Source organism: Callospermophilus lateralis, chromosome 9 (assembly GCF_048772815.1).
Source record: "Callospermophilus lateralis isolate mCalLat2 chromosome 9, mCalLat2.hap1, whole genome shotgun sequence".
NCBI classification, from domain to species: Eukaryota; Metazoa; Chordata; class Mammalia; order Rodentia; family Sciuridae; genus Callospermophilus; species Callospermophilus lateralis.
This window is the reverse complement of record NC_135313.1, coordinates 78,608,018-78,624,389: the sequence shown is the minus strand read 5'-3', so window position 1 is coordinate 78,624,389 and position 16,372 is coordinate 78,608,018.

The following is a 16,372-nucleotide window of genomic DNA, read 5'->3' as shown; positions in this document are numbered from 1 at the left end:
CCTCATCTCTGTTTTTCCGTTATGTCCACTCATGTCTGGATGCAGAAGCAAAAAAATATTGTGTTACTGTATATGTATAGACCTAGGCCAGCACAGGGCAGTTCCATATCTACATCTTAGGGTCTCAAACTCAACCAGCCTTTGTTCCCCTTTGTTCATAGGTCTCTATGAACTTGTGAAGGCTTATTAAATCATTATCATCTATGATCCTAGGTTTTAAAGAGTTTATTCATGTGGGGTTTTTACCAAAGAACAAAACACACATTTACTTTGATCAGCACTTAATCCACAATGACAAGTTATTCTTAGTATAAAAGTCAACCAGACAATATTAGACGAACCACAGACAGTCCAATATCAATATTCTTAACTGAATGGGTTTCTTTCTTGGGCAGGTCAGCTTGCTAATCTATATTCCATATCTCAACAAATGGCATCACTATTCAATAATACTATTGAATATTACATCACTATTCAATATTCAATAATAAGTTTAGACCTCTCTGAAGTTTTATCCTAAAATTACAAAATACTCAACTCTCACTTTTAGACAAAGTATAATACATAGTAATGAAAGACTCAGTGAGTAAGAGAACAGTGCTTTAATGGTAGACTTCTACACATGATAGATTCTGAAACTTCGCTATGCAGAGTGTGATTCATAGGCCAGTTGTGTGGCATTTCCGAATTTTTACATATATAAAATCTCAACCCAACCCAGATGGGCTGACTCAGAATCTATACTTTAACAAGATCTAGGGGTGATTTATGCGTACATTAAAGTTTAAGAAACCCAGTTTTGTAAATCACAAAACCTCCAAAAAATTGAGGTTGACACATTTCATTTTAAGAAATGCCAAGGTTTCAAGACAGTTTTGAGGTAACAGATACTGTTTTGAATCTCCTTTATAAGACAAAATGATAATACTTGCCTGTTATAAGAATCAATCGAGAAAAGCACTGACAAAGACTATAAACTTTCTGATCTCTTAAAGGGAAAACTGTGGGTTTTTTTAAACTTTTTTATTGTTGTATTATAATTATACATAATAGTGGAATTCAGTAAGCTATATTTATCCATGCACATAATATAATTTGATCAATCTAATTCCCTAATACTCTCCCATTATGTCCCCTCCTCTTTTCCCTGATCTGCTTGTTTACTCTACTGATTTCCTTCTATTATAATTATTTAAATTGGTACATTAATATTACATATACAAGTGGGATTAATTGTGGTATATTCATATGTGGACATAGCACAATTTGATAGAGTTCATTCTCTAATATTTCCCAGTGCTGACCCTTCCTCTTTTCCTCTTAATGCCTTGCTCATTGGACTCCCTTCCAATTTCAAGAGTATCCTCCCCTTTTTTATTATTCCTTTTCTTTCTTTCTCTCTCTCTTTTGCATATGATAGAAAACATTTGACACTTCACTTTTAGAGCCTGGCTTATATCACTTAGCATGATGTTCTCTAGTTCCATCCATTTACTATCAAATGACATAATTTCATTCTTTTTTTAATGACTGAGTAGAACTCCTCTGTGTACATATACCACATTTTCTTTATGCATTCATTGGTTGATGGGCACTTAGGCTTATTCCAATAACATTGAGCTGTGATGAACATTGGTATGCAAAGATCACTATAGTAAACTGATTTTTACTTCTTTTGGTTAAAACCCAAGAAGCAGGATAGCTGGATCATATGGTGGTTTCATTGCTAGTCTTCTGAGGAATCTCTATACTGATTTCCACAGTGGTTATATTAATTTGTAGTGACACCAGCAATGTATAAGTACAGCTTTTCTTCCACATCCTTGCCAACATTTATTATTACTTGTATTCTCCATGATTGCCATTCTAACAGAAGAGAGATGAAATCTCAGTGTAGTTTTGGTTTGCATCTCCCTTATTGCTAAGAATGTTGAACATTTTTTCATTTGTTCACAATTTGTATTTCTTCTTTTGAGAAATGTCTATTTAGATCACTTGCCCATTTATTGAATGGATTATTTGTTTTTTTGAGGGGTAATACATTTTTTTTGAGTTCTTCATATATTCTGAATATTAAGAAGAATCTCTCCCATTCTGTAGGCTGTCTCTTCATGCTCTTGTTTCCTTCACTGTACTGATTTTTAATTTGATGCCATTTTACTTATTGATTCTTGGTTTTATTTCTTAAGCTCCAGGAGCCTTCTGCCTGTGCCAACTGGAATGTTGACCTTCTGGGTTTTTTTCTATCAATTTTAGTATTCTGTTATAATTCCTAGGTCTTTTATCCACTCTGAGTTGATTCTTGTGCAGAGTGAGAGATAGGAATCTAGTTTCATTTTTCTACATATGTATATCCAGTTTTCTGAGTACCATTTGTTAACAAGGCTATCTTTTCTCCAATGTATGGAAAACTATTTTTTAGTTTTATCCTTTGTCCTTAGCATAGTACTCTACCCATAGTATATATTCAATAAATGTGTTTTAAATAAGTAAATTACTAAATTAGTTAATGGGCTTTAGAATGTTAGCAAGCACATTTTGAAAGAGATAACCCTAGAAACATAGGTTATGTCTATGGACTAATAAGTTAATTTACCCAGTAGTGGCAGCAGGATTTGAACTCAGGTGTGATTCCACAGTTCATGTTTTTTCTTTTTGATTTACCTCACTGTTCCCTATTTATTGGGCACTTGGTTATATTATATTAAATAATACTCATTAAGTATACATATATGTAATTATAATTATACTCATAATGGACTAAGCCTATGAGCTAATTACTATTTGAATCAGAATTGATTTAGAGACTTAATTCTTACTTTATTTTATTCTTTTTAATGGTGGGAACCTTTGCATTTGGAGTCAACAAGAAGAATTTCAGGAAGGGTTCCGATCTAATCACTGTTATTTTTCAGCTAGGCTATTTTCCTAGGCTTTGGCAGCTTTCAGCTGGGAGTGCCTTGAGTTTCATGAAGCTTTCTGAAGGGCTGGCAGCTCCAACAAGGCCACTGTCAACACTTCCAAACAAATTAGTGGTTCCATGGTTGTCTAATCTCACCATCACTTCATTACTTCACTTCTGGCTTTCTGTCCTCTCAAACTGAGGAAGTCCGATGTGGTGGTTGCATATTTATTCTACTAAGAAAGTAGTTGATATGGAAGTGGTTGTGTTATAACTCAATGTTTTCATGTGACTCACAGGCTGTCTTGTGTCAATTTTACTTGAAAGAAGAAATGTGCTATGTCTAGATAGATTGCAGTGCAGTCTTTGTTTACTGATACTTTCAAGTTAAACATAGGAGTGGCTAACTTAAGTAAAATTTTAGCAGAAAAAAATACACACCTCCTCCTCTTTCCTTATTCAGTTTTTCAGGAGGTTCCTGGATAACATAGTGGATGTGTCAGGGGTGGCTCAGGCCTTCCATGGCTCTTAGTCTAGCTTTGTCCACTCCTCTGGGTCTCTTATGGTGCCTTTTACAGTGAAGACAAACAATAAGACTTCTGCATGCCCGGTGGGATTTCCATGTAGAAGCACTCAGACATCATTGGGGTTTTTCTGATTAATTTTGTAATCTAACAACCAGAATGTTTCTTAAATTAGGTATTGTTTTAGAAAAATTACGTTTTTCCCCAGGATAGCAGAGATAGTGGTTCTGAGAGTGGATTCTGAAGAAGATACACTGGGTCCACTGCTTCCTAAGTGAACTTGAACTATTCACTTAAACAGCCCCAAGTCTTTTTTTCCCCATCATCTGCAAAATTATAGCTCTTATGTGGATAAAAATTAGCTAACTTGGAAAATCTTGGTATTTAGCAAGAACTCAATAAATTCTAGCATTTATTATTTCACTTTTTTCTTGACCCACTCAACGAGAAGTGAAATTCTGGAAGGATGTGGGTTAAAAATTACTACTTGATTCGCTTAATTATTAGAATTCTGTTAAAAGAGGTTGTTTGGAGAAAAATAAATAAATATTTTGGAACTTCAATATCACTTATGAATATATCTGGATTTTATTTTTCACTTTTGGTATTGGTTTTTCATATGAGTCATTGTGGTTTAGTTATATTTCTCCCTCATGAAACAGTTATTTAATTATGGCCACACAACTAACTTTATTGTATACTGATTTTTGGAATTTTTTAGGATTTGATGTTCTTACTGGAAAGAAGATTTTGAATTATTTAACTATTTTCTCTCTGAGCTCCCCATCCACAGATGGGTTCAGTTACAATAAACTAGGAATACATCAGCATAAAATACTTAGAACAATGACACAATGAATGAAGAACTTGCATTAATACTTGGTACTTTTTTTTTTTCTTTCTGTACTTCCACATAGATTTGGAGCATCTTGAGCTACACTATATTTGCTTGGAAGTGTAATAAATAAGTGTCTCAGGAAATTTATATCTTTTCAGCGTATATATTTTTTCTTGGACCCAAGATTACTTATATAGCACTTAAGTTAAACTCTAGTCTCTTTATGTGCATACTTAGACATTGAAGCATAGACCATTTATTCTTATGGGTCAAGACCCTGTAAAAATTAATGAGATGTGTCAGAATAGTGCCTTTGGGGATGACAAAACTGGTGGTTCTATACTAGATGGAAGACAAGGCAGGATCTGCCAGTGGGGGGCATTACTGGCTTGGTTCAGTAGAGGAAGCTTTTCAACTCCGGAGACTCTTTGTTATGTTTTACTCACAAGGACAAACTCAGCACATTTTAAACATAACCTGGGAGAGCTAAAGATATAAGGTTATGTCAAAATATAAAAGTATATATTTTGTTAAAAATAGTTTTAGACACGTTCTATATTGTTTTCTAAGGGATAGCCTTCTTTTAGAATATCATTTACAAAATTTAGGTATAGATAAAGATTTACTTTATCAAAGGAGATTTTTGTTCACTGATATATTTTACGTAGGACTCTTTTAAATCAAGACTCATGAACCAAGTGTTTATAGGTTCAGGGGGGATATATAAATGAATGAGTAGACTGGATGGAGAATTAGAGTTCAATTCACTGGCTGGAGCTGGTCTCTTAATTCATGCATCCATCTTTAACTTTTCAGCGTATATAAAAATGTGGTACAATGTGTGGTAAAAATCTTTAGCTGGACTCAAAGTCTTCAAATTTGAGTTGCAATCTGGGTTCTTCCACTCATTTGTTCTATAACCTTGGATATTGGTATCTTCAACAACAAAAGAGGAGATTGAAATAGATATTCTCTAAAGTGAGTCACAGCTTTAAGTGGATGCCAGTTACTTTAGCACTCCACCCTACAAAATTCTACGTCATAGGGAAGAAACATTGGGAACCAAGTGGAACCAAAATATCAGCTTTATTTAGAACTCTCTGATAATGACCAGGGGAGAACACTGAAGGGCTTTCTGTATTTCTTTCCTAATGAGGACCTAAAAGAATCATTCCCTTAGACTTATGCCCTACCCCATCCCCCAGCAACAACTACCACTGACTAATGGTAATAGGGTGGGGAGGCCCTGCGTGGAAATTCCAAGCATGTCTGTAAAACTTGAGCACAGGCCAGTAGACGAAAGAAGGAGGAAAATATTGTACTGTGTTTGAAGCATGTTCTGTCAATTTTATTCAGAAGAGGAACATCAATCACCCAATATGTGCTAGGATCACACAAATTAGACATTATTGGAGCAATATTTTTTTTTTTACAATAAATTGCAGCATTTGACACCCATCCCTCACAAGCCATTCACACACACATACTAGTCAGGATTATTAGTTGAAGAGCATAGAATCCAACCTAAACACAAAGGATTCATTACGTGTGAAGGCAGCTCACAGAATTATTGGAAAAGGTGAAACAGCTCCCAGAAAATGTCCTCAGTAGTCTCTGCACCATTCAGGAAGTGCTTCTCCTGTTTGACAGAATGCTTTCAACAGCTCAACAGCCAGTTCCAAAACCTTCCCACTTACCATGAAGAATTTACCAAATTAGAGAGCTATTTCTGTGACTACCAGCTCCAGAACAAGGATTGTTGGCCAAAATTCCTGCCAGTAAAATGGATTCTATTTATTTGCCTCTCTCTCCAAATTGCTTAGTGTGAATAAAAGTTGTGTGCCAGTGAATTAGACAGAAGCTAAATCACAGACAGAAGCTAAAACCCTAGCTGCAAGGGAGTCAGGGAAATGTAGATTTTAGTTTTCCAACTCCTGATATTGTTAGAAGGCAGTTGGAATGGAGTTTCCTGAATCAATACATCATCCAGTAAATAATTTTTTTCTGTAGGCTTCTACCTCAGAAGGATACTGGAAGCTTAATATCACAGGTAGGGCCGGAAGGAGCTGGTAGTAGATGTGTTTTAGGAAATCAACAGGCTTAAAGTTCAACATAGAAGTTATTTAGATGATGAGCATATTAAAACTAAGACAATAAGACATATGATATAATTTTCTCTCAAAGTCTATAAAACATTAAAACCTATTAGATTTTGGTCAAAATGCTCACTGCCTAGTGTGGAAAGTAGTTACATTAGAAAGAGAGGAAGAGAGGGAATGGACTGGTAGAAAAAGGTAGATGTCAGTATTATTTTTTTCTCTACCATTAGAATCGTCTCACAATGAAAACTGGGATTCCATTTCCTGGAAGTTTCTTCAGTCACTTAGGAGACTCAATGGGGCAGTTTAGATAGTCAGAGGTGTGGCTGAATTTGAGCATTTTTGTCACTGAGTTTGATTATTTGTGAGGACCTGAGATTCTTGAATGACCCTGAGTAGAGAGCATAAGGAAGGCAGATGAGTTGAATGTCAGCAGACATGCCATGTTGACCAGGACTGCGAGGGTCAAGACAGTCAGGCCATGGGTCTGGATGGAAAATGAGGAAACATTCCTAGAGGCATGTAGAGCCACAGGGCAGTGAGATGAGGCTGAGTGGCTGGTGAGATTACTGTACAGAAAAGACAAGCCCTTTGTGTAGCTGGTCCTTTAGCTGTGAATACCAGCAGGATGAATGGCAACTGAAAAGACAATTAACACTGCTGAGGAGACCCAGGAACCCACAGGACACTGCATGGATATGAGGATTCCTTTATCCCCAAGGCCATAAAACTTTCTTTACCTAGATATCTCAATAGGATCCTGGTGTGGGGGTTAGGAATCTAGTACACTGAGTTTTTCTACATAAAGTGACTACACTTTAAAGGAAGTGCTTACAATATTGCATCAGAGTTATTGAAGTAAATTGTAACTTTTTTGTATGACTAAAAAGCTTTGATAGAATCTGGATAATTGTAACCCAGACAATGATGTAACATTTTCTTTTCATATCTGGGCTTTAGTGGATTTGTGATCCTGCTTCACAGGTATCTCTCCTTCTCTGGCAAAAACATCTTTGCTATGACTTCTGTAGGAACTGGGAGCATTGCTTCCTTGCTCTGACAGGGATTTTGCAAGAGTGGGAGATGGGCCCACACGTCCATGCTCAGAATTTGTATATTTTTTGAGATACCCTGACTATATCCATTACAAAGGTTTAAACCAAAAAGGAGACAAAAGAAAAAGTAATATAACTTTTTTACCCATAGAGAAAGTGTAAGTAAACTGCAGCCCATGGGCCAAATTTGTTTTGCCACCTGAAGTTTTATGGAAACAGCCATGTTCATTCACTTACATATTGTCTGGTGGCTTTGTCAGATTTGAGTAGATGGAACCTATAGTTGGTAGATAAAACATTGTGTTCCTCTTTTCCATAGGGGTTAAAATATTTATATCTAGACCTTTACAGAAAAAGAAAAGCTTGCCAATTCCTTTTATAGAGAATAGAAAGTAAGTACATTCTAATGAAATACACTTCATACAGAAGGAATCAAAGGAACACAGAATAGACTACCATGATTTTCTAGAAGAGCAGGATGTATCTGAATGGGCTTGAAAGAGGATGCAGTGTAGCATTCCAAGCAACAGGGGCTGAATAAAATATGTTCCAAAGTCAGAGCCTTAAGATGTCATCATGGCTTAGCTATATTATACTTGAGTGGCTTGGATATAAAGTGAGTGGGCAGTGTTCAATAAGATTGAGTAATGTAACTAATAGTTATTATGCACTGTAACAGAAACTGCTCTCTACTAAGTTGTTCTCACTCACAGAACATTCTCAATCACTCCCTCTTTGGTCATCTGTTGAGGAGCATGATGAGCTTGGACCAAATGTGTAGATGATGGCTCACCTGTAGAAAGAGTTACAATCCTGATCGCTGTGTAAAGGAAAGGCTCCTACTGATAAGGAACATTTATTTTGGGCTTTTTTTTTTTTTTTTGGAAAAAATTAACCTTTATTATTTGAGCCATATTTGTGTTTCAATTTTGTTATTGTTTTGATCTGGAATATCCATCAATACTGTAATGTTCAGAAGTGAGGATTTAGGGAAGTGCTGGATCATGAAGGCTCTGATCTCATCAATGGATTAATTCATGGAGGAATTCATATTTAATGGTATTATTGGTGGAAACTGTAAGAAGTAGTACTTAGTTGAAAGGACTGGGTGCCTGGGGGGCATGCCCTTGGATACTGTACCTTATCCCTGGCCCCTTTTCTCTCTTTCCCAGTGGCCCTGTGGTAAGCAGCTCTGCCCTACCATGCCCTCTGCCTCACCACAGACCCATAACAATGGAGTCCGCTGACTGTGAACTACAATCTTTGAAACCATGAGTCAAAATAAATTTTTCCTCCTTTAAGTTAATTTTCTCAGTTATTTGTCACAGTGATGAAAATCTGACTAATACAGATTTGTTATATCAGTTGATTCTACCTTACTATCTGAAATTTGTACTGGAAGTAGAGCACTATTTTTAAAAAATATAAACAACAACAACAACAAAATAAAATGTGCTTTAGCAGTTGAGTTGGTGAGGGAACTGATAATCAGGCCTGGAAAATGAAAATCCTGTATTTGTTGTGCAGCTTCAAAACGTTTGAAAAATCTGATTTGGCAGGTTTTTAATGTGACTTAGAAGTCAGATTATTGTGCTTAATAAGCCTGAAGGTGAAGGATTGAAAAAAAGCCAGAATAATAGTTTAGATTTATTTCTACTTTCTGTTTTTAATATTGTATTATAAGAATTGATGGATTTAAGGGGAAATTGGGTGTCCTCAAGTATAAGTAAAGGAAATAAACAGAGTCTAGAAATTGAGGTCTTGACAAACTGGAGAAGTCAACTATTAGCTGCTATTGGGTTCCTATATAATTCAGGAATTTATCACATATCAGGCATAGGTGAGAGGCTTATTGAGATTCTAATCCTGGTTCACCAGTTATTATTTGTGTGAAGTTGGGTATGCTGTCTAACAGATTAGGTGGAGAAAGGTCATGAAGTAACTGGATATTATAAAGATTAAAACAAATTTAGAAAACTGAGACTGATAGGAAGCAAAAACTGTCAGTAGGTAGGAACCCTGAAGTAGAAATAAGGCCTGAGGCATACATACATGGTAAGTAGTCCGTTGTGTAGGAGGAACTGGAGAATGGGTCAGATGGACCTATGGGAACAGCTGAATCCTGTCAGTGGTCCGGAGGGATGTGGACTTCCCTGCCACCGTCTTGAGAGATGCTGTGGCTCTGAAATCCTCATTTCCTTGAGGCCTCAACTTCCTACAGTTCCTCTTTATGGTGACGTTTACCTTACATCATTTTTCCTTTACTTTTAAAATAATTGTACCTCTTACTTGTACCTCTTACTATGAACCTAACTAAAATAGGAAAAACAAATAGTTAACTTAGGTGTGTTTTTGTGTCAGAGAGAGAGAGAGAGAGAGAGAGAGAGAGAGAGAGAGAGAGAGAGGGAGGGGGAGAGAGAGAGAGAGACTGACTTTGAGAATAATTTGGTTTTGGCAATGAAATATATTGTCAGGCAAAAATATAAATTTTTATACAAATGAGGTGCTTGAATGCAGGTATTCAACTTGAAGATGCTTCTTTTCCCTCTTCCATATTTTAAAATTATCTCTTTGCCTATAAACTTTGTGAGTAAGTTTTAATTGGAAAGCATATACTGAAAGTAACCTGTTAGTAAAATCTAAAATGAAATTTTAATAGTCAAATGGTGAATCCTCTGTTTTTAAAATTTTAATTTTTGGCGGGGTGGGGAGTGAAAGGCATGCCAAGTTTCCTAAGAAGAAAAATCTCTGTGGTGTACAAAGAATTTATCCAAAAATGTTGTTAACTCACTATCTTTCTTCTCATCATTTGTTCTTAGAGTTGACCCTTCAATGCATTTCAGGGCTATGTATGATGTGGGAATGTAGAAAATGATAATGGGAGTTTGTAGAAAAGAAATTCTGCTGGGAGAAAGTTGTGGGTGCCAGTTCAATCCTGTTCCTGGCCAGCCTAGCCTTGAGTCACAGGGCAACAGGATGATTGCCTAGAGTCTCATGAACTTGGATTTATTCCACCTGCTCCTCTTCTGCCCCAGTACTTCCAACTTTTTGTGAGTCTAGGTCCAGCTTCTTCATCTGTAGCATTTTGCAGTTGTTGTTTTTCAATTAGGAGACAAACCCAAGGCCTCACATGCCAGACAAGCACTCTACCACCAAGCTACATCCCAGCCCTGGTCTGTAGCTTATTAATATGTTAGCTAAATAACCCAAGGCCAGAAAGGTAGAATGCTCATCATATCTCTACTTCATCTCAATGATTTTTAAAATTTTTTTTAGTTGTAGATGGACACAGTACCTTTATTTTATTGATTTATGTGATACTGAGGATCAAACCCAGTGATCCATGCATGTGAGGCAAGCGTTGTACCACTGAACCACAACCCCAGCCCGATCTCAGTGCTTTTAAACACACCTCCTCAGCTCATTCACACTGAAGTGCCCTCATCATCTCCACTTTGCAGATGAGGCAAGTTTGTTTGTTTATTTTAGATATACATAACAGTAGAATGTATTTTGACATATTATACGTACATGGAATATAACTTATTAGGATCACTTTCTTGTGGTTGAACATGATGTAGAGTTACACTAGTTTTGTATTCATATATGAACATAGGAAAATTACATCTAATTAATTCTACTGTCTTTCCTATTCCCATCTCCCCTTCCTTCCCTTTCTTCCCTCTTGTCTAATCCAATGAATTTATATTTCTCCTACCCCATTGTGTGTGTTAGCACCCACATATCACAGAGAATGTTGGCCTCTGTTTTTTTTTGGGGGGGGGATTGGCTTATTTTACTTCTCATGATAGTCTCCAGTTCCATATATTTACAAGAAAATGCCATAATTTCATCCTTCTTTCTGGATGAGTAATAGTTCTTATGTAATATGTACCACAATTTTTTTTATATGTTCATTTGTTAATGGGCACTGAGGTTGGTTCCATAGCTTAGCTATTGTGAATTGAGTGGGATAATTGGGTCAAATGGTGGTTCCATTTCAAGTGTTCTGAGGAATCTCCATATTGCTTTTTGGAGTGGTTGCACCAATTTGCAGTTCCACTAGTAATGTATGAGTGTAGTTTTTCCCCCCACATCCTCGTCAACATTTTTTGTCATTTGTATTTTTGATAATTGCCATTCTGATTGGAATGAGATTAAATCTCAGTGTAGTTTTAATTTGCATTTCTCTAACTGCTAGAGATGTTGAACATTTTCTCATATATTTGTTGACCATTTTATATGTCTTTTTCTGTGAAGTGTCTGTTCAGTTTCTTTGGCCATTTACTGATTGGGTTATTTATTGTATGTGTGTGTGTGTGTGTGTGTGAAGCTTTTTGAGTTCTTTATATATCCTGGAGATTAATACTTTATTTGAGGTGCACGTTGCAAAGATTTTTTTTCCCATTCTGTAGGCTCTCTGTTCATGTTCTTGATTGTTTCCTTTGCTGTGAATAAGCTTTTTAGTTTACTCCCATCACATTTATTGATTCTTGATTTTACTTATTTTGCTTTTGGACTCAGTGAGAAAGTCCATTCCTGAGCTGATATGTTGGAGATTTAGGCCTACTTTTTCTTCTAGTTGGTGCAGGGTCTTTGGCAAGTGAAGTTTAGAAAGTCCAGTGGCTTGCTCCAATTGCTGGTGTTGAAGAAACCAGACTTCTAGATTCAAGATTCATTCTCTTCCCCTCAATTGTGTTACTTCATAAGAAAGTTCTCAAGAGAAGGGACACAGGGAGAAAGCTACAGGAGGAAGATTGTTTTGAGGCCTGTGTTATGCAGAATATAACAATTATTATTTCATTATGACCACAGTGAATCTTATCCAAACCACATGCATTTTAAAAATATCTAGAAATCTTTAGGAATGAAGGAAAGTTGAGATTAGAGGAGAAAAAAGGGAGGAGGGCACTCAGTCTCTGCCCTTGTTTGTCTTTAACGTGCCTCAGAATAGTTAGGGCCCCAGCAAGTCCATGAAGCTCAAAGTGGAGGCTGCTATGATGTTGCTGAAATTCCTTATGTAAACCAGTCATCAGAGCCTTAAAAATAGTTTCCTCGCACCATCAGCTCCACACTTGCCCTGGTTTCACACCAATTTAGCTGCATAACATCTCTCCTTGCCCTCACTCTACTCCAATAGATTATGAAAATAAAAACAGTCATCTATTTTAAAACTTGCTTTTTATAATCAGGGAAAGAAGACAGGAAAGGAATCAAGGACTTTTCAATCAAGAATAACTGGGAATACACCAGAGATGATTCTATCTTAAACTCTTCCAGTAGAACTCCCCTTTCTTGCTCTACAATCTGAGGTTTCTGAAGAACTGATGGCTTTGCTCCCTCAGGGTGATTTTCCAATTCCCTGACTGGGCTGGCGAGAGTCTGCAGCTGTCTCAATCATGGGCTGACTTATGTGGAGTGGCTCCACCAAAAGTACAATGTCTACATTCTTGGAATAATCAATTCATGCATTCACACAAATACTTCTTGTGTGCTGGGTACTGTTCTAGGAAGTTGAATTATGGTAGAAAAATGACAATCAATGTCCCAGCCCTCATTAAACTTTTTTAAAATTTCCTATTGGAAAAGAGAGAAAACAGACAAATAGACAAATAGAGTAATTTATGATAGTAATTACTGTTCTGAAAATGATACTATTAGTAATGCAATAGAGATGGGGAGATTTAGAAGGTGACAAGAGAGTATAGGGTGTCTAGAAGGGTAGGGATTAGCCAAATCTAAAGAGTGAGATTTGACCTGAGACCTGAATGAATGACAGGGTCTCTGATATTGTCTCATACCTTGATTGTCTTGACACCTTCTCTATTGCCTCCTTGCCTCTAGTTTATCCCATTTCTGATCCACTCAGTTACTGTCCTTTGATCATCATCTAAAATTCTGTGTGATTGTATCCCAGGCTGATTTAAACTTACTCAGAATTCTCCTGTGTCAAGGGGATCATGCTAAAACCATATGCAGAATTTAAATGAACCATTATGATCTCTCCTCTTGGTATCTTTTTAGCCCAATTTTAATCATTGGAGATATAGTAGACATTCAGCCTGTCTTTGATCATGCTCTGAATCCAGTTGTCCCTGGCTTGGTTGAGGTGATGACCTCTGCATGGACTGACTAGCCATACTGGGTCCTGGATACTCTATCTACTTCACACCTTTTGAAATTCCAGGTCAGATAACCTACTTTCACAAATTCTCCCCTACCTCCCCACCCTAAATCATCACCTAGCCCTCTGGGAGGAAATGTCTTCTCTCTCCATCAAGTTCTCATAGCCCATTACACACATTGCTGTTATGCCACATCATATTATATTTTGTTGATGTGTTTGTGCATCTGTCTTTTCCTCTAGAGTGTGAATACTTCAAGGAATGGCACTGCTAGTGTCATCAATTTTCTGTGCTCTGAACATTTTCTTGTGTATAGTAGAGACCCATAGAACATTTGTGTAATGAGTTAAGGAGTGGTTATTGTACTTGGCCTTAATTGTGCTGTGGTTCAGATTGGATCATATTTTATAGTCATTGAGATATGGTCATTGAAACTTGGAATATATACCCTTCTCATATAGATACATAATCAGGAAATAAGGGTGAGAACACAGAAAGAACAGGAATTTGGAATGGCATGAAAAAATAAAAAGAATGGAACTTCTTGGAAAAAATGATTTTTTTCTGTTCTAACTATCTCAAACATGTTTTGAAATTTTAATTATTGGTGAATTACAATTATATATAAGAGTAGAATTTGTTATATTCTCAGAATATTTTTAAAGTGAAAAATGAAATTATCTTTATTGTTTTTTATTTTAAATTGTATAATAATATATAAATGTATTCCAATTGTTAGTTCAGCTTAAGCTGTACAAAAAGTTGAAGTCCTTCTTGGCCTCTGTGTAGGCGGAATAATGGCCTCCCTGTAAATGTTCACATTCTATGTCCTGGGTCTTGTTGATAATAAAAGAATAATATGTTTACATAGTGAAAGAAACTTGGCTAGAAATCTTAAGGTGTGGATATAATCTTGTATGATTCTGGTGGACCCAAAGTAATGACAAAGGTATTTTATGAGAGGGAGGCAGGAGGATCAGAGTCAGTAGAGGGAAATGTGATGATGAAATCAAGAGGCTGAAATGAATCAAGGGATCCAGTGAATGCAGGTGGTCTCCAAAAGCTAAAAACAGGCAAGGAAATAGAGCTTCTTCATTTTAGTCTATTTGGTGCTGCTGTAATAGGATTCCTGAGACTGGGTAGTTATAAGATCTAGGGGCCAACATCTGGTGAGGGCCTTCTTGCTGTGTCATCTCCAAGCACAAAGAAAAAGAGAGGATAAGAGAGAATGAGAGGCTGAACTCCCCACCACAAGGCCTTTTCTAATTGACCTTCATCCATTCTTGAGGACAGGACTCATCAACCAAACCTCTCCCATTGGGCCCCACCTCTCAGTGCTGGGCATTGGGGATTAAGTTTTTAACTCATGCTTTTTAGAGGTCACAATTAAACTATGGCATTCTGCATTAGAGTCCCTACATGGAAATATCTCTGCCAATACCTTGACTTTGGCTCAGTGAAACTAATTTTGGAATTTTGCTTTCTAGAAGTGTAAGATACTAAATTAAAAAAATAAAAATAGAAAACTAACACAACCTCTTACTCTATTCCCTCCATCAAAATAACCAATGGGTTACAGAATGGGATGTGCATTCTTCCAGGCTTTCTTTTATATATGCATCAAAAGAGATAACTGTGCATGTGTAAATAGTTTGATTTTGAGCTTTTTTTAAATGTGTTGCATATATTATTCTGCAATTTGCTTTTTCCACCTATCATTGTGACTTGAGGCTATTTTTTAAAATCAGCATATCTAGGTGTATTTCATTCCTTTCAACTATTCCTGATTTTTCTATTCTATGTGTCTTCTATAATTTATATTACCATTTCTCTAAATTATTTTATATATTAAAATATTGAAAATTACCTTCCTGATTGAAAAGCACAGTCAAGTTCATGCTTCAGAATATTAAATAAAAACCCCAGTTTAACTGTACATGCTCATCATTGGAAATACTTTATTTTTCTGAAATGAATGGTTATACCTGAATGTGCCTTGGAGAAAGTAGTATTAACAAATCCTACCTGATCCAAGATTCTCATTTGTGATTCTGTTTCTTTTTAAATATTGAAGTTTTGTGAACTGTGTGTTTCATTCCCAGATAGATTATAGATTTAACAGATTAAAAAATGATAGCAAAAGATATCCTAAAAGCAGTCATTTTTGACGCAGTCTTGTCAGAGGAGGTTGTAACACATAATGAGATGTCACAGCCTGTGAGATATGCAAAGCAGGTTTAAAAAACTGTCAATACTGCATAGTGTCTTTAATACTGAGGATGGTAAATCTGTGGAAAAAGAAATCCATTTGCTGCCATTCTATTTAAGTGACTGAAAATATGTAGTTATCAAAACTCCAATAAATGTCCTCAGTAGGTCAAGTTTGTTCATTCTTTCTTGTTCTTCTTTTTTTTTTTTTTTAAAGGACACTGTTTTATAGAATCTCTTTGGAAACTGAATGTGCTTTGCTATCCAAACCCTTCTCAAAGCACTTGCTGTCAATCAGTAGAAAAGATTTGGCTACCACCTTGGTTTTAAATACAAACATAGTCTAAAGGTTTACTGGATTAAAACTGTGCTATTTAATTTGAAATGGAATTTCCCACCATCCTTCCTTAGGTAGTTAGGATTCTGTGGCTTTGCTTTTCATTCTAGCTTGATTTATAGGCATAATAAAGAAAAGGCCTCTATGGGTTTAGAATACAAGTCTGTCAAATTGAGGAGTCAGGGCTCCTTTTGGTAGGAGAGGGGAAAAAAACACCCCATTAACTCTAACTTGTTAAAATTTACCAACTCACTATAGTTCATTAGCCTTTTTTCCTTCTCTTC